General features: G+C 41.9%; 1 pseudogene; it reads right to left on the reverse strand.

Moving 5' to 3' along the window:
- LOC147445998 (uncharacterized) overlaps window positions 1–23,546 on the reverse strand; it is a 107,364-nt pseudogene extending 83,818 nt beyond the window's left edge.
- Between the last annotated feature and the right edge of the window lie 215 nt (window positions 23,547–23,761).

Here is a 23,761-nt window from a genome sequence, read left to right on the forward strand (position 1 = left end):
GTCTCTTTCAGCTTATCTATCTCCTCCTTGATCTTCCTTGCAAACATCTCATTGTAAGTATAAGGACGTTGTCTGCTTGGTTTGGCGTCATTCTTAAGGGGTATTGTGTGTTGACAAATACTTGGATCCACCCCCTTAAGATCTTTGTATGACCATGCAAACACATCTCTATACTGTTTTAGAGTAGCTTCAAAAGCTTTTCCTCTTCTTTAGTAAGATACGTGGTAATATATGCAGGTTTCGGATCTTCTCCTGGATCCGCTAGATCTATTCGTTTGGATTTTTTAGGACCGTCGTATGATGTACCAGGTTCCTTCAATTCTCTCATCGGTTGTTGCACTATGATTCTTGTATCTTGTATGGTATACTTCTTATAATGGGATGGCACATCCATCTTGTCAGAATTCGTGTCCTCATCTGTTTCCATTTCAGTTGTCCATATGTCTTTGAGGGTCTGTTTGGGCTTATTGTACTCTATTTTCCTCTTTGTTTTGGTCATTCTAGACCCTGTTTTCCCCTCCTTATGTGTCTCAGTCGTTTTCTTTTCGCGCTTGTTCTTCTTGTTTTTTTTCCATGGTTTAGTTTTGACAAACCGGCCAGTGACCTTGTCTTTGACACAATCGTCAGCTTTTACAAGCCTTAGATATCCCGTTTTGTCATTGACAAGAGCATGGGTTTATGTTTATTCGCTCTTGATTTCCTTGTTCTCTTTGATCTTTATCGCTCTTGTCGACTAGGTTTTTGGTTAGGAAACTCGTAAAACCTATCCGATCTCGACATATACTTCCTATCCGTCTCTGATCCACTTGATCTTTCTTCATCAGCATCTATCATTTGGATTTCAGCACCCAGTGATGGAAGGTCATCGCTTAGTGAGTTTGTGAATTCCTTCTTTGTTCGATTCCTATCGTCCATTACAGATATCTCATCAACTATTCTTTTACACTCAGTCTCACATAGTGGTTCTTCTTGTTCCTCACTATTTGATCCCGACTCAAGGATGACGCTAGCCATTTGCAATGTTATTAGGTCGTATCCTTCATCGTCACAAAATTTTGTAGGCGTGCATTCGTTAACACATACATCCAAGGTTGACAATATTTGAGTCCACCCAAATGGCTCAAATAAATGTTCAGGGAAAGGTTTTGGGAGATAAGCCTCGTCTTCTACTGACCTTTCCAACACACATTCCTCTTTGATTAAGTCTCCACAATCAGATGTTCCACACATCCAGACACGTGCTTTCATTTGTAACCACACATGTATTTCTTTTCCATTCAGTGTGGTTGAATCAAATTCTTGCACTGGTGTTTTTGCAACGTCTCTATAGCTGTGATCCTTCATGTTGATTTTCGTTATTAGCTCCTCATGACTTACGTAAATTTGGTCGTACCCCCAATCTTGTATCATTTTGAGTTGACGCATAAAAGGTCGCCCCAAAATAATGTCAAAGTTGTTCGTTTTTCCAAAATCTACCACGGCAAAGGTGTGCTCATAGTTAATTCCACACGAAGTTACAACTATTTGGTCCAGGACTCCCAATGGTCTCTCTACATACCCATCTGCGAGTTGTAGTTTCATTCTTGTCTTTCTGAGAGCTGGACGGCCCCATTTCTCCCAGATTTGCTTTGTAGCAATCGCAACTCCCGCTCCACTGTCTAGGATAGCTATTGTCTTTATATCCTAATATTCAGCAGGTAAGGTTGTATTACCTTCCTCACCTTTACAGTTATCTCCGACCTTGTTTATGGGCATAGGTTGGTGGGATTTGGGTTGACCTTCCCGTTTGTTTTCTTCTACCGTAGGGTTTGTCTGAAGAGGAATATTTATTCCTTTGTTCTCCAAATTTTTCCCCATGTCTTCCCATAAGTGTGGTATGACTCTCAAGAGTTTTGACAGTGTGATTGTGCATGTTACAGGTGTCGACAGCATCTCTTGAAGACTTTTTGAGTCAATCATTTGTGGAATAGCTCTCATCTGGGATGGAACTAATCTTATCCCTGATTGTGCCTCGTGTTCACCTATAAATGAAGGTAGTATTTTCAGGGATTGAGCTTTGCTTTCCATCAAAACCTCCGTTCCTGCATCTCCATACAGCGATTGTATATCTCCTGGATGAAATTCGTTGTCCATGTTAACCTCAAGAACTGGTGCAGACTGTAATGTCGCACTTCCATTCTTTCTATTTCTAATGGTTTCCCATAAGTGTTGTGGCCATGGTTGTTCTTCCACTTTTGGAATTGGCATTATAGTCATTGACTTAGCATCATCAGTGGTGTTCGGCACCACTCGGTGATCCAATGAGAATATAGTTTCAAGCCTGGGTCCTTTTACTTGTTTTGATTCATCGATCTTCAGTTTTTCTTGCTCTTTGTGAATCAACACTTCTTGTTCTGGGGTTCTAATCGCATTAGGTTCCATCAATGCCTGGGCTGTTTCAATGAGGTATTTACACATTTCCAAACGCTTCGTTTCCACTTCTGGTTGAGGATAAGTCAACCATCTCTGCTCTAATATTTGGTTTGTTTTTAGCCTTGCTTCATACGCTTGTAATAGAGCATCTAAAGACTCTAGCATTAGGTGAAATTTGGACTCACAAAGGGGCCCTTTAAGGAGTTTGACTTTACCTCTCTCTACCAAAATAGGTGCACGGATAAATTTTTGCAAACAAAATCCAAAGCTGGCGGAGGTTTGATAGTTAGAAGGTCCTTTTCAAGCTCTATCTACTGTTATATAGCACGCCATGAGATTCCTCATATTTTAGAAGATTCTTTTTTTGATTCACTTGTTGGAATTAGGGTTGTAGAGAAATACACACAGCTTGGAGAAGACGAAGGAAGCTCAAGGCACACAATAGAGAGTGTGTTACTTAGTGTGCAATGGAAAGATAGATAGCCCAAGAGTGATGGGCGTATATACAATGCACGGAGGGAAAAAATTCCTAAAGAGGGAAAAAATGCCCCAGTGGTCCTAGTGTGTTCACACACATCACTACCACATGTATATGGTAACAAATCCCCCCTGGAGTGATGCGGTGAACGAGAGCTGGCACATGAGTAAAGAGAAGTGCCATGCCCTGAGGACATGATCAGTCCACAAAGGGGAGTAAGCCCAAAGCTTTGCGGAAAGCTTCAAGCTTCTCACGAGACAATGCCTTTGTGAAAAGATCTGCAAGGTTGTCCTGTGTTGGCACATAAGCCAAGCTGATCTCTCCTGCTGAGAACCTCTCCCTGACATAGTGGTAATGCACCTCAATGTGCTTTGTGCGAGCATGAAAAACTGGGTTCCTCACAACTGCCAATGCGCTCTGACTGTCAGTGTAGATAGTGTTGGCAGTGTCCTGTCCAACACCCAAATCAGCCATAAGGCGTCTGAGCCATACACACTCAATCGTAGCTGTGAAGACTGCCCTGTACTCAGCCTCACAACTCAAAGTGGCCACAGTAGGTTGCTTCTTGCTCAACCATGATATACATGAACTGCCAAGCATGAAACAAAAACCACTTGTGGACACTCGCGTGTCTAAACAACCAGCCCAATCTGAGTCCGAAAAAGCATGTAAGTCTGGCGGCAATGATCCCCCCTTGGGATAAAACAAGCCAAGATGTAAAGTGCCACTAAGGTAGCGGAAAATCCTCTTGACAGCCTGTCGATGCTTAGACCCTAGGCTATGCATAAATCTGTTGACCTGTGAGACTGCAAACTGAATATCCGGCCTCATGTTGCATACATAAATGAGGTAGCCAACAACAGTTTGGTAAAGAGTGACATCAGTAGGATCACCAGCATCATGTAGACTCAACTTCAAACCTGTTTCCATGGGAGTGGCAATAGGTTTGCAATCCTAAAGTCCAAACTTACATAGCAATGTCTCTATGTAACTTTTCTGACACAAGGAAATACCACCATCACACTGCTTAAACTGTATACCCAAATAATGATGCAACAGCCCCAAATCTTTCATTTTGAAAGTAGCATTCAAATCATCCTTAAATTCAGCAATATGTCTCTCATTTGGTCCAGTGATCAGCAAGTCATCAACATAAAGAACCACAATGAGAAGTACATCACCCTCACGCTTTACATACAATGTGCTTTCTGTTGGACTGTTACGAAAGGCTTGTTTGACCAAATGAGTGTCAGCTTTCTCATACCAAGCACGGGGAGATTGCTTCAACCCATACAAAGCCTTGTTACATTTGCACACTTTGTCCTCTTGTCATTTTATGACAAAACCGTGAGGCTGCGTTACATAAACTTCCTCAAATATGTCACCATTCAAGAAAGCAGTAACAATGTCTGATTGATGTACATCCCAACCAAAATGAGCTGCCAATGCACAGTAGTCATACGACAAGTGGGAGCAAAAGTCTCTTCATAATCTATGCCTTTTTGCAGTGCATAACCCTTTGCAACAAGTCGAGCCTTATGGCGATCAATCTCACCATCCGGCTTGCGTTTCAACTTGTAAACCCACTTCGTACCAATGGCCTTTTTGCCAGGAGGCAAATCACATAAAGTCCATGTGTCATTTTCTATAAGTGCATCATATTCTGATTGCATGGTAGCCATCCAATTTTCTGAATTTTGTGCTTCATCAAAAGTCAGAGGCTCCTCAACATCATGTAAGCTAGACACAGCCAAAGCATAACAATCTGATGCATAAGATGCATGGCGAGAGCCTGAACGAGTACAACTAGACAAAGGTGCATCCAATTTACTTTCATGCAAAGTGTGCACCAGCCATTTTGGGATACCTCTAGCCTGCTCATTTTCAGCTTTTTCCTCATCAAGTACATCATGTACATCTGCATCAGTAATAGGCTGATCTAAAACATTTTCAAAAACTTCCATAGGCTGTACATTTGCCTCATTGGAACTTACATTCGTATTTCCACCACTGAAAAGAGGCAACAAAGTGTCATAAATGTCCTGTGAGCTTACATTACTGTCTCTAGTACATGACAGCAAGGGCTGAACAGAATCTTCCACAAACACTACATCCCGAGAAACCAGAATACGTTTTGTTTGTGGATGATACAACCTGTAACCTTTGCTTTCAACACTATAACCAACAAAAATACATTTGACAGCCTTATCATCCAATTTTCTGCGCTGCACTTGTGGCACCAAAGCATATGCCAAACAGCCAAAAACACGCATGTGCTCAATAGAAGGCTTTCTATCATGCCATGCTTCATATGGAGTAATAGACTGCAAAGCTTTTGTAGGACACCTGTTAAGTACATAAGTGGCACACATAATGGCCTCAAGCCAAAAAGAAGCGGCAAAGCTTGACTTTTCACCATACATCGTGCCATTTCCGTCAGTGACCTGTTTTTCCTCTCAGCAACACCATTTTGCTGAGGTGTATAAGGAACTGTACATTGGTGTTTTATCCCACGACTAGCCAGAAATGCATTAAATTCATGAGACATATACTCCCCCCCTCGATCAGAACGGAGGGTGCCCATAGTACATTTCGAGACATTTTCAGCCATAGCCAGAAATTGTTTGAAGCACATAAAAACTTCGGACTTCGCTTTAAGCGGAAATACCCATGCATGCGTGGAGTAATCATCAATGAAAGTCACGAAGTACAGGTAATTGCCCAAGGACGGAGTTTGCATGGGCCCACAAACATCACTATGCACAAGCTGCAACCTGCATGTGGCCCGAACTGAACCATCCTTTGGAAACTTAGAACGCTGCATCTTACCCAAAATATAGCCTTCACAAAAATTTTTGACAGGTGCTTCAAGAGGCGGCAAAGAAGCAACCATATCAGATTTCTGCAAACGCAGCAAACTGGCAAAATTCAGATGACCAAAACGTGCATGCCAAAGTTTTGCATCTGAAATAGCCCTTGAATCTGCAACAGCATTTGCAAAATTTTGTCCACACTTGTCATACAAAGTGAGCTTATACATCCCACGGCACAAAAGCCCAGATGCAACAATTTCATCACCAAAACTGAGATCATGAACTGTACATCTATCATCCACAAATTTGACTACACGTCAAAGTCTAGCAAGTGCGGATACAGACAAGAGATTCTTCTTGATCCCAGGTACATAAAGTGCATCAACAAGTGTGAAGGAATTGCCATTAGCAGCGATGAGCACAATCTTTCCAACTCCCTGAACTGGATAAGAGGCGTTGTTGGCACAAGTGACTGAATTGCCATGAGGTACAGACTCGAGAGAGGTAAACAATTCACGATGTGAGGTAATGTGCTTTGTAGCACCACTGTCGAAATACCACACATGTGAATCTGCAGCAAGTGACAAGCATGCATCATGGACATCATGATTGTAAGTGCACTCTGCACTAAAAGCCCATTCTGCATCAACATCAGCAACACAATCTCTTTTCACAGAAGACTCAACAATGGCTACATTTGTAGTTGAACCAGCCTCTTTCTTCTTAGCCTCTTTGGCCTTCAACTTAGGACACGACTTGATCAAGTGATCATTGGCTTTACAATAATGGCAACGCATCTTCTTTTTGCCCTTATCACCAGAATTGCCAGACGAAGTACTGCCAGCAGAAGGATTATGAACAGAATTTTTGCCACTCGCAGCAGAATCATAAGAAGTGGCTGCATTAATGTTACCACCCTTTCTTTGAGAAGCAATAAAATCCTGTTCAACTGCACGCTGCCTAGTCCTGTTTTTTCTAGAAAGTGACTCTTGCAACAGCAATGTGCATAATGCATCAAACTTGACAACTTCAGGATTTCCTTGGGTCATCAGTCTCCAAGTACTTGCAAAAGTCTGGTAGGAATCTGGTAAGGCATCTAGAACAGTCTGCACAAGGGAACTCTCTGAAATGACTTCACCTGCAGAAATAAGCTGCTCATTGATATCCTTGACACTAGCAAGGAAAGTGTCCATATCATCTTCCTCATGCATAATGTTTGACTCCAGCTCTTTACGCAGCAAATCAATTTTAGCCTCATTGCAGCTTGCATAAAGACCTGCTAAAATATCCCAAGCCTGTTTTGCAGATTTTGCTGAACGGATGTGAGGAACAATGGTGCGCTTCACAGACAACACAATCAATGCATGAGCTTGCGCATCCTTAACATCCCAACGAGCTTGTTCTACCATAGGCAAAACAACTCTAACAGCTGCAATCCTTGCAACAAGACCTGCAACATCCTCAGAACCAGGACGTACATCACTGCCCTGCACAATGTTCCAGACACCCTTTGACACAAGAACATGTTGCATCATATAAGCCCACATAGGGTAGTTGTCCCCATCCAACCTGTCCTCAGCAGCAAACATCTTGAACACATCTGCGTTGTTGTTGTCAGCCATGGTAAATGCTGCACCTGATGTGAAAACTACCCGAAAATAGGAGTAAGGAGCGTGAACAACCTGTGCTATATAGCACAAACCCTAGAAGACTATAAGGCACCTGTTATGCAGAAAACGGCACTGACAGAAATTCTGCACAAAATGACGAAATAGACTGTGCAGTACTGCCTGTAGTGGAAACGGAGGCCGAAATGAGCCCAAATCAAAATTCTGAGCAGACCCAGCTCTTTGAGCTATTCCAAAATTTTTGTCAACCTGCGAACGCTCGCCAAAGCTCACTGAAATCGGAGAAAGTGAGCAGGCGTGTGTTGGAGCAGCTGACGACTAAGCCCGGGAGGACGTGACCTGCTCTAATACCAATTGTTGGAATTAGGGTTGCAGAGAAACACACACAGCTTGGAGAAGACGAAGGAAGCTCAAGGCACAGAATAGAGAGTGTGTTACTTAGTGTGCAATGGAAAGATAGATAGCCCTAGAGTGATGGGCGTATATACAATGCACGGGGGAAAAAACCTCCTAAAGAGGGAAAAAATGCCCCGGCAGTCCTAGTGTGTTCACACACATCACTACCACATGTATATGGTAACATCACTTAGATTCCGACAGAGTTGTCACATCATAGGTGAATAAAAAAAAGAATCTTCTAAAATATGAGGAATCTCATGGCATGCTATATATCAGTAGATAGAGCTTGAAGAGGATATTTTAACTGTTAAATCTCTACCAACTTTGGAGTTTGTTTGCAAAAATTATCCATGTGCCCGTTTTGGTAGAGAGAGGTAAAGTCAAACTCCTTAAAGGGCCCCTTTGTAAGTCCAAATTTCACCTAATGCACTTTCTCCCAAGACTGATCCCCCTGAGGATGCTTTCCTCGGCTTGTTGTTGTCCTCAATAGTTTTACTATCTCTCTCTTGTTTCAGTTGCTCTTTCGTTTCATGTAATTAATTTTGCATGGCAATTTCGGTTTTTATCCTTCTTGCTTTCATTCTGTCTCGTTTCGCCTTCCAGGATTTCCGCTGTGTTCTCACAGATAAACTCTCGTTTCTGTGGGTATTGGCAACTTGACCTTTTCTTCCAATGGCTTGTTTTTCTCTAAGTCCTTGGCTTGGGCTCTGGTTACCGCATTGATTTGGATCATGGGTTTGGTTTCTGATCCACTGCTTGCACTTGGTAACACCCCCACAATATGCATAGTTGCTTTTCCCTTGTTGTCTGGATTCCTTGGGCAATATGACAGTATGTGATTCAGACCACACCCGTCACAAAACCCTAAAATTTTCACTCTTTTTCCTTTGAAAGGACAACTACGCTCCCAATGATCTGTACTTCCACAGTTATAGCACGGTCCAATTGGTGGTTGATTTTGAGGAGGTGGTCCCATAGGTTGTCCTGCCCTATTAGGATATCCTTTTGGTTTGTAGTTCTGGTTCGCAATGAACATTAGCGTTCTTTCGTTCACCAAATATTGATCCCTCGAAGGTTGTGCTACGTACGTTGGTGGTGCCATACCCTCGTTATTTCCCCACGGTTGATAGGCTTCGTCTGCGTACATCTGTGGTTCAGGTTCAGTTACGTATGGCTCATTCGGTTCCTCGTAATAAGAAATTTGAGGTGTATTATTTGTTCTTGGTGATGCTTTGTAAGGTTGAGCATACCTAATCATGGCCCTATTTTCCTGTGGTAAAGGAGGTTGTTGACCCAACCGTAGGTTGAGGTCTGTCTGCTCTTGCTACCATATTCACATTTGGCCCAACTTGATATCTTGGAGGAGGTGGATGGGGTAGTCCTACTGGAGGTCCATACGGCCATTCCCTCACATATTTTTTGTTGTAAAAAGACCCATCCGTGCCATGGTTCATCCATTTTTGCTCTATGGTGCACCATTTGAGTACTCGTCCATTCACAACTGGTGCTTTCAGTTGTTGTGTGCACCACGGCGTCGGGTGATCCCCACCACATATGTCACATTTCCTCGTCTGAGACTGTCTCATCACCGGATTTGATCTCATATGTTGCTGCATTCTCTTCGTTACTTCCTCTATCATTTGGTCAGCTGTCGGCATCAAAGAAGCCTGAGCATCTTTCTTGATAGAGGGTCCACTCTTAATAGATGAAGAGCCACTGCTTACTGAATCAGTATCCTCTGACACTTCTCCATATTCTTTGCAGTTATCAACAAGATATAAAGCTTCCCTTGTAACCTGTTCAAATGTGCTACACGCTTTCAAGTGAAGGTCCTTTTTCAAGGTTTCTTTTCTAAGTCCTTCAATGAAGAGCACAGACAATCTCTCGTCCTGTGGTAATTCTCTCCTTGGACACCTCTCAATGTATTGCTTGAATCTCAAGGATGCCTTCTTCACTTTTTCGTTCTCCTTTTGTTTAAAAGCATATATATGTGATACAGTATTATGCTTTATACCCCGTTTTGAGAATTCTTTTGCGAACTCCCGCAATACATGTTCAATATTTGGACAAGTTTCAGGGTTCAAAGGTTGAAACCATGTTAAGGCCGTCCCTTCCAAGGTCAGCCCGAATCCCTCATATTGAGTATGGAAATTAGTGATCTGCTCTACTCTTAAGACTTTCTTGAAGAGCGACACATGGGCATATGGATCCCCTGATCCGCTATACTTCTTTGGCATGCACTTCGCTACCTGGGATGGCCTTATCCGTCTATGGTCTGTGACCAATCTCAATGCTCCCGTGTCTTGACTTAATCGTTCCCGTACATCATGGATGTCGTGGTTTCTCTCGTTGGCTCCCCTGCCCCACGAATCTACTACTAGGAGGCAAATGTGATGGTGTGGCTGCAAATATCGGACCTACTACGGTATGTGTAGAGATAGGAACCGCACTACCTCGATTCATAGCCATTGACTCTCTGGGATGTAATGTTCCCATGGGGTTTGGCATAGAATACTGAGGTTGACTGAAAGAATCGGCTACATAAATCCTCTCTCCACCTGTTGCCATCGGGTCTGGCATGACATTTGTAGGTGCTGGTCTCTATGGGCTTCGAGTGACATAATACTGGTAGAGTGGTCCCCGAACGTACGTATATCCTTCCAACTCCTTTTTATCGATTGTTGCGTATCGTCTTCCATATTTGTCGTATGCGACGATTTTCGTTTCTGATCCCTCTGTGTAGGCGAAGACATAAAGTCTTTTCCGCTCTGTCGACTCTCCGACATAGGGTTCCTCGCATCTATAATAGAGATCTTGCTCTCCATTATTATACTTGTATAATCCCACGTAGACGTTGTCTGTGTTTACTCTCAAAGTTCTGTTTTCTCGTCTTAACCTCACATCAGGGAAGCTCATTATTGGTGCTTTCTCCTCAAGTTCCTCATCTACTTTGGCTTTCGTGCCCATCAATCCCCACTTGTCCACAATGTTAGGATTCAGGACTACCAAGTACATGATACCTTTGTCATCTAGGTACCTATCTCCGCTCTAGCTCACATGCACTAAGTCCTTGAACTCACTTGGTCTATCTTCTATTTTCACACAGTAGCGGTCCATACCATCTTTGTACTTGGCACCTTGCTTGTTGTCATACTGATACTTGATGAACAATAGCTTCATTGTGGCCGAAGGGTTTGATGGTCCTGTTGCTATGTTTTCTCTTTTGTTTAGATTTAAATGTCCCAAGTGTTCCGTGAAATACTCGTAAGATCTCTCTGAAGAAGTATCGGAAATACTTCCTTCAAGGATCAACTCTAACGGTCGTACTACACCTTGGTTTACACTCTCCTCCGTTGATAAAACACTTGCTTGATCCGCTAAATTTCGGTGTTGGTTGTTGATTTGTTTTCCCGATCTCAAAAACATGAAGAAAGTGGAATTTACCGATTGAATACAAACCTCTTACATGGAGATGGAGTGATCTTCCAACTCGCACGACTGCATGGATTGTTACTTGATTGGTCTCTGCAAATGAATACACTTGATGGCTATGAGATCATTGTATCATTCCAACTATCAGCAGATTTAACGACTTCACAACGACTTCAACACAATTTTGCTTGCAGATTATTGACAGTATGTCCAATTTGGGTTTTGACAACTCCTGATATCTTAAATAGTCTAGGTCTATGAACAGGTAGTCAATTCTGGCACAAAGGTACACCGATCGCGATCGTAGTACAGTGCCCAAATTTGATGAAACTTCACTAGCTTGTTTACTGGGCTATTTTAAGGCTACCCACCAAATACTTTTGTATTCAAACCCCAAAAAGTCAAGCTTTTACCAGTTCTTGGTTGGAAGTGTCTGTTTTCCCGAATTTGTGACTTGATTTTGGTGTTTGTTTTGGGATATGAAAGCTATCTGGGGTCGTCCTGTGTACATGCTCTTCCTCTGTATAGTCTATGTAAAGTGTGAGCTTTGTCCTAAAGTGTGAGTCAAGGAGAGGAGAGTGGATTTATCCCACATAGTGTGGAGCAAGGCTGTAGAGCTACTTAAAGCTCATTTCATGAATGAATAAACAACAACTCCATTTTGCACTACATGCTTGTCTATGGTGAGCTTGTTCTAAGCTAAGTCCATACTCAAGATTGTGTTTATGAGTCCAAGCTAATTCTATCTTGGAACCTAATTCACTTGAGTGATAATCTTGCTTACACACACACACACTCACACATTGACACTACGTTTCTCTTTCATCCACCCTAGCTAGCTCGATCCAATTCCTAACATTTGGTATCAGAGACATGGTGTGCTAGATAGGATTGTTATTATGCATTAGTGTGTGTTAATCATTAGCATCTCCATTAAATCGATTAGCATTTCATTGTTATGGCCCATTAACATTTTTCATAACTAGTTGCATCTCACTAATTAAGCACTAATCTAGTTATGTGTGGGCATGTCCTTGGCACAACCAAGAGGCCACTACCCTCCATGGCTAGACAGGCTTTGTTAGGGATAAGATTAGTATCCAATTTTTGCATGCTCTAGTCATTTTTGTGTCAGTTTTCTAGTTGTTCGCATCTTCAATTAATCTTTCCGATTTTATACTTATCAAGCTTTAATCACCTCATCTCGAATCTCTCCTCGCAAGCTCTCCATAGAGTCCCTAAGCACTCAAATCCGAGCTCGAGAACCCCCTAAAACTCCATCCCCAACTTTGCCTAAAAATAGGTGTGTGTGTGAGTTTGTGTGGGAAAGGGACTACCGAGCTTGGCTTAACAGCTTGCTTTTCGGAGCTCTTAAACAAGCAAGTCCCGTGGGCTTGTTGGCTAGCCCAAAATAGGAATCCTAATCTTGGCTTGAGGTTTCGGGGTCAAAACCCTTGGATAAATTGGGGAGAGTGGGCGGACCCGAAAATTCCATGAAAAGGAGCTTTTGAAGGCTGGCGGGTCCGCTGGGGAGTGCTCACACGCATAAGCTTTTTCGACTGTTACCCAGACTGCCCCTGCTGCCCGGATGAGCTACCTGTTGCCCGGAGGTTGACTGTTTTGCTCGCGCCTGCCCGGCAAGGTGCCCTGCTGCACGGCTGTGCCTACCTTGCCCACTGGCATTAGCACCCTATCCCGCGGCCCCACTACTCTAAAGGCTCGAAGCCTTAAGCACCTCATAAAAGGCTCTTCCCGCGCTGCTCCCGGGCCTCGAGCACTCCAATCAAGATCACCTTCCCGCGAGGTTACTACCTCAAGAGTTCCAACCCACGGACAACCCTTTGGCTCACATATTTGTCCAAGGGGAGTGTCCCACCGGAACTTCAAAAGAACCCTTCAAAGGCTAACTTCAAAGAGGGAACACACGAAAAGCCACTCTAAAACCATCGAGCACTCCAAGGGCTGCCAAATGGGCCATTCTCACCAACCGCGGCATTACCAAGCTACAAGGAGTTTTTTCAAGCATCAAAAGCAAAAACAAAGAGTTATTTCCCCTATCTGTGAAGAGGGGCTTCACCGACAGTGAAGAGGAGCTTCACATTGAAGGGAAATTCCAAAGTACAAATTGAAATCTTGCAGCCAAGCACAACAACTTCTTGCAATGTATGTAATTGTATTTTTCTACATGGATGACATTATGTGCTTTTGTAATGGGATAGACATTGGCATTGGAGAGTCTCCAAATTGCTAAAATCTCTCTATTTTTATGAGAAACACCGCATGCTTGGGCTCTCGGAGTATGACCAAGATGGAAGAGAGCATTAATTTTTGCATAAACCTTTTCATAGGATATTTTAACATATTGTTGCATGTCATTATGACGCATGGAATAAGCCTGATTGCACAACAAAAAGGGGGACAGAAGCACTCGTTTGAGGGGAGGATACGAAGTCAAAGACCATGAAGCAGTTAGAAGCAACAGCAGAAGCAACGAAGGCAAGAGACCTGACAGAGGATCATCTCACATAGTAGAAGACAAAAAGGATGAAGACGAGAGCAACGTTGTCTTTTATGAAGACCCATTTTGAAGATGCAGACTCTTTACTTGTAGGGGAGGACTTTTTCTTGTGTGGATACCAGCTTATCGCCCTATGTGGACATCACCATCCTTTGTGGATTTTTCTTGTGTGGATTTTATCATCCTGTGTGGATATCATCATCCTTTGTGGACTTTATTTTCCTGTGTGGATATCACCATCCTATGTGGATTTTGCTAGCCTATGTGGATCATGCATCTTCAGTATCTTGTCATAGTCCAAACCTCAAGGGGAGGATTGTAAAGTGTGAGCTTTGTCCTAAAGTGTGAGACAAGGAGAGGAGAGTGGATTTATCCCACATAATGTGGAGCAAGGTTGTAGAGCTACTTAAAGCTCATTTCATGAATGAATAAACAACAACTCCATTTTGCACTACATGCTTGTCTATGGTGAGCTTGTGCTAAGCTAAGTCCATACTCAAGATTGTGTTATTAGTCCAAGCTAATTCTATCTTGGAACCTAATTCACTTGAGTGATAATCTTGCTTACACACACACTCACACATTGACACTATATTTCTCTTTCATCCACCCTAGCTAGATCGATCCAATTCCTAATAGTCTATACCCAATTTGATGTATATGATCCTGATGAAAGTCAATTTCTATGTCAATATATCAATTTCCGACTTGGATCAATACTCAGATGGTTTGACAGGTATTTTGAGGTTTCTGGCTCTTAGTCCAGTATACTTTTATGTTTATATACACCTGAGGATCCCACAGATGAAATCTGGTCAAAACCTGGCACTTAGGTACACCGATCGCGATCGTAGTACAAAGGCCCAATCAGACCAATTTTGGTGTGCTTGTTGGCAAAGGTGTTTTGAGGCTATTTCCCCATTCACTTAGCATTTGGATCACTAAAAGACAAGATTTTGCACTTTTTGGGTTTGTTAGGCTAGTTTTGCCCAAGTAGCCTGATTTTCTTGATTTTTGATGTTTTTGGGTGTGGTTGCTTTAGAAAAACTTGTTTAGAATCTTATCAGGAAGACACACAACAATTCTTGTCCAATTCTGGCACAGAGGTACACCAATCACGATCGTAGTACATGAGCCAAATCTGATGAAATTTAGTCTGCTCCCTCTGACAAGTGTTTTACAGTGTTTTGTGCTACCACTTGGTGATTTGAATCAATATCAACCCTGTTTGGTCAGATTTTCTAAATTTCAGAGTCTTATGGCCTTTTTGCCAAAGTTATGGTTTCCTGGTTTCTCGACTCTAACTTTTGCCCCAAATCTGATTGGAATGCGAATTACTTATCCTACTCCTAAGTATAGAAATGAAAGAACATAAAGAAATGAATCAAACAAAACAAGACGGATTCTGGGTGAGATTTCACTACTCAATCGAATTAGAGAAATTGAAAAAATGCTTTGAACACTCTCACCACAACTCCCTAAATCTCCTAAGAGAGGATCTAGCCGGTCCACTGACTCTAGACTCCACTAAGCTCTAAACCCCTGTCTAGCAGCCTAACTGAGGTGTAAAATGGATTTGTGGATTGATATTCTTTTAAGGAAGCTAACTGCGCACTCGGTCACTCATAACCTAAGGTGCATTCCCCGGAAGCAGTGCCAATGTTTGCGGGTCGCCGTGACGGACGTCCATAGCATAGCTCTCACGCATCAACCTAAAATATCAATACAAGGGAAGCGACCAGGATGAGGCATGGAAACTCACTAGGGTGTCATTCCTAATGAAGTGAACTCGATGAGATGCAACTGCTAACTCTGCAACAAGCAAATCATACGCACTAAAGCCAAGTAATCTGCCTATGTCCTTCTACACAGCTCTACAGTCGTCATGCCCCTTTACCATGCAAATCGTATCGGATTCGTACCAAACTTGAAGGGAAGCTACATGGGACTATTTAGAATCTATCCTATCACTATCACAACATTCTGGAGAGGTACATGGATCGCGATCGTTCGTACCAAAGTCAGCCAAAACAATGAACAGATGATCCCAAAGGGTCCTTGAAGCCTCTCCTAGGGTAAAAACAACATAAAATACGCATTTAAACACTCAAAACAACGATTTAAGGTCTCAAACGTGTAGTTGAGCACCTACACCAAATCTTGAATGCTTACACTTGAATGGAAGAGCAAAGTAAGAGGAACACAATGCAATAAATGAATTTGAATTCGGATTACCGTAGCCACAATAGCGAAGATTACAAGTTGGAGCAAGAGGAAGCTCTCAAACGTACGTTGTCTTCTTCAAAACTTGTGATAAAAGATGATGAGGTTCAAACTTACAAAATTGACCTTTATAGTTTAGGTCTTTACAAATGGCTTGTCCGGCCAAAAAGTCCTAAACCTCTAACTGGATCTCCACTATACAAATGCTCTCGAAAAAATAATCAAAAATTTCTTTACAAGCTCTCGGCTTAGAGAATCTCTTTTACAAAAGAATGAGATTTCCGCAAAAATGTAGATTCCCTGAAAAATGTGACTCCTTTCTCTGGAGACCATTGCTTTGTCTGCCAAACAACAAACATGTCTTGAACGCACGTGATATGGTAGTTTTACACATAGTGAGCCCCCCAAGATCAGCATCAGCATCACAGACTCCTTTCATAGAAGACTCAACAATAGTTTCATTTGTAGTGCAACCACCCTCTTTCTTCTTAGCCTCTTTGGCCTTCAACTTAGGACACTGCTTGATCAAATGATCATTAGCTTTACAATAATGGAAATGCATCTTCTTTTTGTCCTTATCACCCGAATTTTCAGAAAAAATTCAGCCAGCAAAATCATTAGGAACATATGATTTTCCACTCGTAGAAGAACCATAAGAAGTGGCTGCATTGTTGTAACCACCTTTTCTTTGAGCAACAATAAAGGCCTGCTCAACTGCATACTGTCTAGTCTTGTTTTTTCTGGAAAGCAATTCTTGCAACAACAATGTGTATAATGCATCAAACTTGACAACTTCAGGATTTCCTTGGGTTCATAAGTCTCCAAGTACTAGCAAAAGTCTAGTAAAAATCTGGCAAGGCATCAAGAACAGTTTGCACAAGGGAACTGTCTGAAATGACTTCACCTATAGAAATAAGTTGCTCATTGATATCCTTGACACCAACAAGGAAAGTGTCCATATCATCTTCCTCATGCATAATCTTTGACTCCAACTCTTTATGCAACAATGCAATTTCAGCCTCATTGCGACTTGATAGAAACCAGCCAGAATATCCCAAGCCTGTTTTGCAAGTTTTGCTGAACGAATGTGAGAAGTAATAGTGCGCTTCATAGAGAACGCAATCAATGCATGAGCCTATGCATCTTCTCAACGAGCTTGTTCTGTCATAGGCAAAACAATCCTAACAATAGGAATCCTTGTAGCAAGACTTACAACATCTTCAACATCACCTACATCCTCGACACCAGGACGTACATCAATGCCCTGCACAATATTCTAGATACCCTTTGACACAAGAATATGTTTTGTCATGTAAGCCCACATGGGGTAATTATCCCCATCCAATGTGTCCTCATCAGCAAACATCTTGAACACATCTGTGTTGTGTCGGCCATGCAAATGACTACACTTGATGTGAAAACTATCTGTAAAGAGGAGAAACAAAGCGGGAACAACACATGCTATATAGCACAAACCGTAGAAGATTGTAAGGGACATGCTATGCAAAAAACCACACTGATAGAAATTTTGCACAAAATGACGAAATATCTTTCACAATACTACTTGTAGTGGAAATAGAGGCCGAAATGAGTCCGATTCAAAAATCTGAGCGACCTACGAACGCTCTCCAAAGCTCACTGAAATCGGAGAAAGTGACAGGCGTGTGCTGGAGCTGCTGACAACTAAACCCGAGATGACGCAACTTGCTTTGATACCAATTGTTGGAATTAGGGTTGCAAGAAAATCCACAAAACTTAGAGAAGACGAAGGAAGCTCAAGGCACACAATAGAGAGTGTATTATTTAGTGTGCAATGGAAAGACAAGTTAGCCCTAGGGTGATGGGTGTACATACAATGCATGGGGGAAAAAACCTCCTAGCGAGGGAAAAAATGCCCCGTCATTCCTAAGTGTGTTCACACACATCACTACCACATGTATATGGTAACACCTTGAACAAGGTGACTTCTTTTAATTTTTAATCATTTGATTGGTCGTAGCTGATGCATATAGAGATCCTAAGAAAGGTAAAGCTGGAATTTTCTCTAGCATATGTTATCTTTGAGTTTTGCAGAGTTTTACAAACATGACAAGCATACATAGATTCACTGTTGCTAGCCTTGGTGAAGGATGTAGAGATATCTCCCCATGAGCTGGACTTCAGACACGATTTTGTATGTGGACTTCTACTAGTGCATGAGCAAAATCACACCAAGTGATACTACAACTTTTGATGCCAAGGGTGGGGTTTAGAGAAAGTTGGTAAGTACGTCAAATTTTAGTTTCACATTTTGAACTTATTTCTCTTGCAAAATTTTCTACAATGCCAACTTGACAACAAATGTTGCTTCGGTCAAGAAGAGTTTGGTAGTTAAGATGAAATTTGATAGCTAAGCTTCTTGAGCTATCTATTTCAAGATTGGGCAATCTAAGGATTCTCAATACGATGCATGATTGGCAAGGCCGATTCTATCTGAAAGCTCGACAAGGTTAATTTTCTTTTGATTTGACATCTTTTTGTCAACAGGAGCACTTGTTAGCTATGAGCACTCAGGATCCATTCTATCTCATTTTTTTGATCGACTTCTATAACTTGAAAGGATTCACTTTAGGGCATATTGCCTAGAAGTTTCCAAAGTTTAGAATATGCTCTCAACATATGAACTTAGGGAAACCTTGCAACATGTCTCCCTGATTTTTCACTGGAGATCAATATGAACCAAGCCATGAGGGCATGCATGGTACATTTGATAGCTCTAAATTTACCAACATTTGAAAATATTTCTTTGCTGTGAAAAGCAAAGTGCTTTGATAGCCTTAAGATGAATCAAGGCTTCTATTCCATGCCAAAGTACTATCCATTGATTTAGAATCAAGGATAACGGCACACAAGTTTGAAGAATTGACAAATATATATATATATATATATATATATATATATATATATATATATATATATATATATATATATATATAAGCTCACATTTTATGTTTAGCAATATTGAATTGTGATGTATCCATGCAAGTACAAATTGTGCAAGGTGATATGTCATTGGATCACATTGTTGAGACTGTCATTGAAGCTAAGGGATTAACCACTAATTCTCTAATATGCATGCATGGCGTGCCGGTACAATGAGGTTCATTCTACTATTCATAACATCGATGATTACTAAGGAATGTTGCAAGGAATTGTAATCCCTATTTACAAGTCATTTTGGAGGACTGTCTATAAATAGTGGGAAAACACACCTCATTATTGTCAATCATCTAGAGAGGATATGCATATTACAAGTGTTAATCTTGTGCTAAAGGATATGATAAGAATGCACATTAGCACCAACCAATCCAATTGGAAAGGTTATCTCTCTAGTTGGAGTTTGCTTACCATGAGGGAAAACTTGACCGAGTACGACAAGCCCTCTCGCCTGTGACACATGAACCTGGGTGTCACTCTAGGCATCTTGGTAGGGTCTTGCGTGGCATCCTAATGGGGCTATGGGCTGCAGGTGTCTCCACTGGATTCTGTGCCTTGAAGAGAGGAGTGCTGAGTGGGGTGAGTCCCAGAGCAGTAGCGAGTGGTGTGTAGCCAAGAACGGCCAATAGCCATGCAAAATGTGGAGTAGAGGGGGACGTCGTGGATGGTGTTGGGGCGAGAAAAGAAGGGGGAGGTAAGGAGCCTCGACAACTACGAGGTGATGTAGGAGCATCAACGGTGCCTTCTCCACAGCAACCATAGGCACCACTAGAGCGTTGATGCCTAGAGGAGTGTGCAGATCGTCTAGTCGACACCAAACTCTCAGAGCGTGCTGATCGCTCCAAAGCAGACAGAGACTCTGAAGGAGTGGAATGATACAACTATGTACCAGAGTGATGGTAGTCCTCATACCACCTCCTCTGGTCAAGGTCCAAGGAAGCAAGAAACTAATCATCACCCATACCTGCATTGAATATACGAACATTAAATCTTAATGATGAATGGAGAAAGAAAATCCAAATAAGTTATAATTTGATTCACAATTTAAATTTCACAAGTTTAGCATTGAGATAATAATGGGAAAAACTCCATGTGAATACAATTTATATGATAAAAGGGAGCAAAATTGCCCAGATACAATGTCTATGGCTTTAAGAGTTCTCTCTCTCATCCTCGCATAACTCAACATAACTCCTTATGTCCATATAGAGCTCTCTGTGTAGGCAAATGTACTCCATTTCATTTTGTAGGTTCTTCGCATGCATCCCATAGAGAGTAGTAGCGCTAGGCTCGTCTCACACCACCTTAGTGGCTTCCAAATGAACATCCTCTCTGATCTCCTCCACAGATGCCAAGGTGATTGGAAAATTGTAGCCCTTATACATCTGTGCACAACAAGGGGCTACCTCTATGACATACCACCAGTTTGGTGCAGACTTTGTAGGATGGAATACCACTTGCAAGAGCCACCTAACTTACATGAGTGCTTCCATATCACCAGTTTTCTAAAGTTGGATGCTAAGTATTTACAGACTTATTTGTTCATAATTCTTGGGTAGTACGAAATTGTCTCAAAGGTTGGTCCACTTTTTGGTTGAGTCCACCTCAAGGAAACTTGACTCTCCTCTGCACACAGTAGCGTTGCAACCCTCCATGTTTATCTTGAACCATTGCAAGTCAGACAAATGCACAAAAAATCCTCTATATTCTATCCTCAAAATTTCTTGTAGCGTGCCGAAGTACGTGAGTTTAGTCACCACATGATTTGCATCAGAGGACCGTCGTCGACGAGATCGTTTGAATTTTGCCATGATTTCACAATCTTGTGTAAAAAACTTTTTATTATTTTTTTTCACCTTGAAATGTCGACCTTTACACCATGGTACCGTGTATGACTTATACTACAACCAAATACGATAATGAGTCTTCCATCAAGAGAGAGTTGGTACGATACAATCTTTGTGTTCCTTGTGACCTAGGTGATGCGATGAAGATGGAAAACTTCATGCATCACAAGCATAACATAAACTTTGTAGAAAGCATTAATTATCCCAAGCCTCAGTTCCAAGACCTCAAACACCTTCGAAGGTGGAGAGAGCTAGCGGGGAATTAGGGTAGGGAAGAGGAAAAGAAACATTCCATAGGAAAAAGAAATAGTTCCTCACTTATCATCACTCTTCTTGCTGGCATACATAATAGCTTAGTAATGAAGATGGAGAAGATGGCAAGCTTAAGCATTGAAGCATGGCTCTTGGTTGGATTTGCATTCCATAGCCAAGAGTGTTGGTGTAGGCTCTCACTTCTCACAAGCTTAGAGAAGGAGGTGGAGTTACTCAACTTTCACCAAGTGAGAATGAATCCACAAAATGAGTGTGTGTGTGGTGTATACCCCCCCAGCACACCCCTTGCTTGCTTGGGGAGAGTTCTACTTTTTGTACATGCCTCAAGCTCATTGGACCCCTCTCCCCCTAGCCAATCATATGCAACATGCATTTCAAGTACATGGGTAGTCTTTGGACAAGTGTCCTCCTTACCCCTTAGAGAGAGAGAGAGCTTGAAAATATCTAGATATTTTTCAGATGGAGCTAGAAGCTCATTGGACCCCTCTTTAGCCCAACCAATAGCATTCAAGCACACCATGTGGCTAAGCATAAGGAGAGCCTGACATGTGTCCCATGTGCCCCTTGAGAAAAGGGATGCCCTTTGGGTGAGTGGGAGGTTAAGTCAAATATTACCCTAACTTTGGGTATTTCCCCCTCCTTTGTAGGGTCTCTTTTTGACTCAAGCACCTTACCCCCCCATGCATGGGAAGCTTCTCAAGCACCTTTCTCATAAAGTTTGTAGGGTCTCTTTTTGACTCTATCACTTTATCCCCCGTGCATGGGAAGCTTCTCAAGCACCTTCCTCATTAAGTATGACAAGCACTTCAAGTACCTTAGTCATCAAGCAGGACAAGTACCTCAAGCACCTTAGTCATCAAGCACGACAAGCACCTCAAGCACCTTAGTCATCAAGCATGACAAGCACCTCAAGCTTAGGTCGGGTTCCCACCTCAACTAGCTTTCCTAAGGTCATAGGACTTTAATACTAACCATTGGAGGTCTTTAATGAAGCTAACCCTAAGGTTTTTTAAGCTCCATTAGTTGCACGTTGCTTTGATAGACCACCTCCTTTTGGACCTGTATTGAGATGGAACCATCTCTCCTCTTGGTCCCCTGCTGAGATAAGTCTAGAAGCACTTATTTCACATTGCTCTTTGGTAGACCATCTCCTTTTGGACCCATATTGAGATGCAACCATCTCTCCTTTTGGTCTCCTATTGAGATAGGTCTAGAAGCACATGTCTCAATTCTAACTCTTGTTCCCGTTTATTCTCCCACATTAAATGAATAGTTTAATATGAGAAAATCATTTGGGTAAGCTAGATATTAGATTTTATGACAAAGCGTATCTTGGGCAGGATCGAATCTGTCTAGCCACTCTTCAATGTACACTAGGAATTCTGAATTCAGTCAACCCTCTACCATGCTACCCTCTGAATGTACCTTTGGACGCACATATCCCTTGACCATTTTTATGAAACGTTCTAAAAGGAACATCGATCTGGAATGCACTATGCCTGCTATTTCCACCTCATGAACTATGTGAACAAGAAGATGCACTTGAATGGTTAGCATGGTGGTAGGAAAGTGTTTCTTGAACATGGAAACAACCTCCATAGTGTTTAGTTTGGCGGATGGTATGGAACCTACATCAATCTCCTTCTGAGAGATCCATTGCACCAATTTTGCGAGTTTGTAGATTTTGGTACAGACGCTAAGGGACAGACAAGCCTCAATGGCCACCGGTAAAATAAACTGCAAAACAAATCTAGCAATGGTATTAAAGTCCACACACGGATATGCTACGCAATTCTCACTATGATCTATTTCACTTCAAACATACTTCACCCTCAATGGCCACCGATAAAATAAACTACAAAACAAGTCTAGCAATGGTATTAAAGTCCATAGATGGATATGCTACACAATTCCACTATGATCTATTTCACACATTTTATGCTAGTTGTGTGACTTCAAACCAGTAAGCTTTGCTTCTTTAGTGAAACATGTTTGGAGCGAGTGCATTACGCCAGTGGACGTATGCATGAATCAAATGATCTCTTTTACTTTGCATTCCTGAACTCCTGTCAAAATCCATGGTGCTTTAGGTAGCTTTATCGATCCATCGGGTGCTGTCTATGGCCAATATTGCTCCGTATGATCCGCATTTCTAAGGTCAATTCTGGCTCCCAAAGTATCTTTCTTGCTGATGAGATGGTCCCATAACAGATTACCCACATTCCTGTATATGTGCATTGAATTGATCTAGTGATTGATCATGAGTCTGAGCCAATATGGCATATTGTACCATAGAGAGAATCTCTTCATCCCTGGGGGCAAACTGTCATCACACGTCTCCTTCTGATCTAACCATGCTCAAGTAGACATCCTTGGTAATTATCTTTCCAAAAAACCATTGCGTAACTCGTGATCCTTTGAAAGATACGCTTGATGAACTTTGTAGATTTGCGTCTTGAGTGAGGGTGCCCGACGTGCATTAAATCTAGGGCCACATGTGATGCATGCTTTGTATCCGCTTGTTTGGAGCCCTGCATGTACACACATGACAATAAATCCACATGAGAGAAACAGGTTTATAGTGTTTGAGTTTGAGTATCACGTGAGCAATTCTATTACTGTCCGAGATAGTCATGCATGGTCCACATCAAAATACCTCTAATCAAGGCATTGCGTCATCCTGTGTATCACCTCATATCCACCAATTCTATGTCAATCCACAATTGTTGTAGCTCTTTTCATAGTGGATGAAGATACACATC

The sequence above is a fragment of the Adiantum capillus-veneris genome, chromosome 12 (assembly GCF_014529385.1).
Source record: "Adiantum capillus-veneris isolate H3 chromosome 12, ASM1452938v2, whole genome shotgun sequence".
Taxonomy (NCBI): Eukaryota; Viridiplantae; Streptophyta; class Polypodiopsida; order Polypodiales; family Pteridaceae; genus Adiantum; species Adiantum capillus-veneris.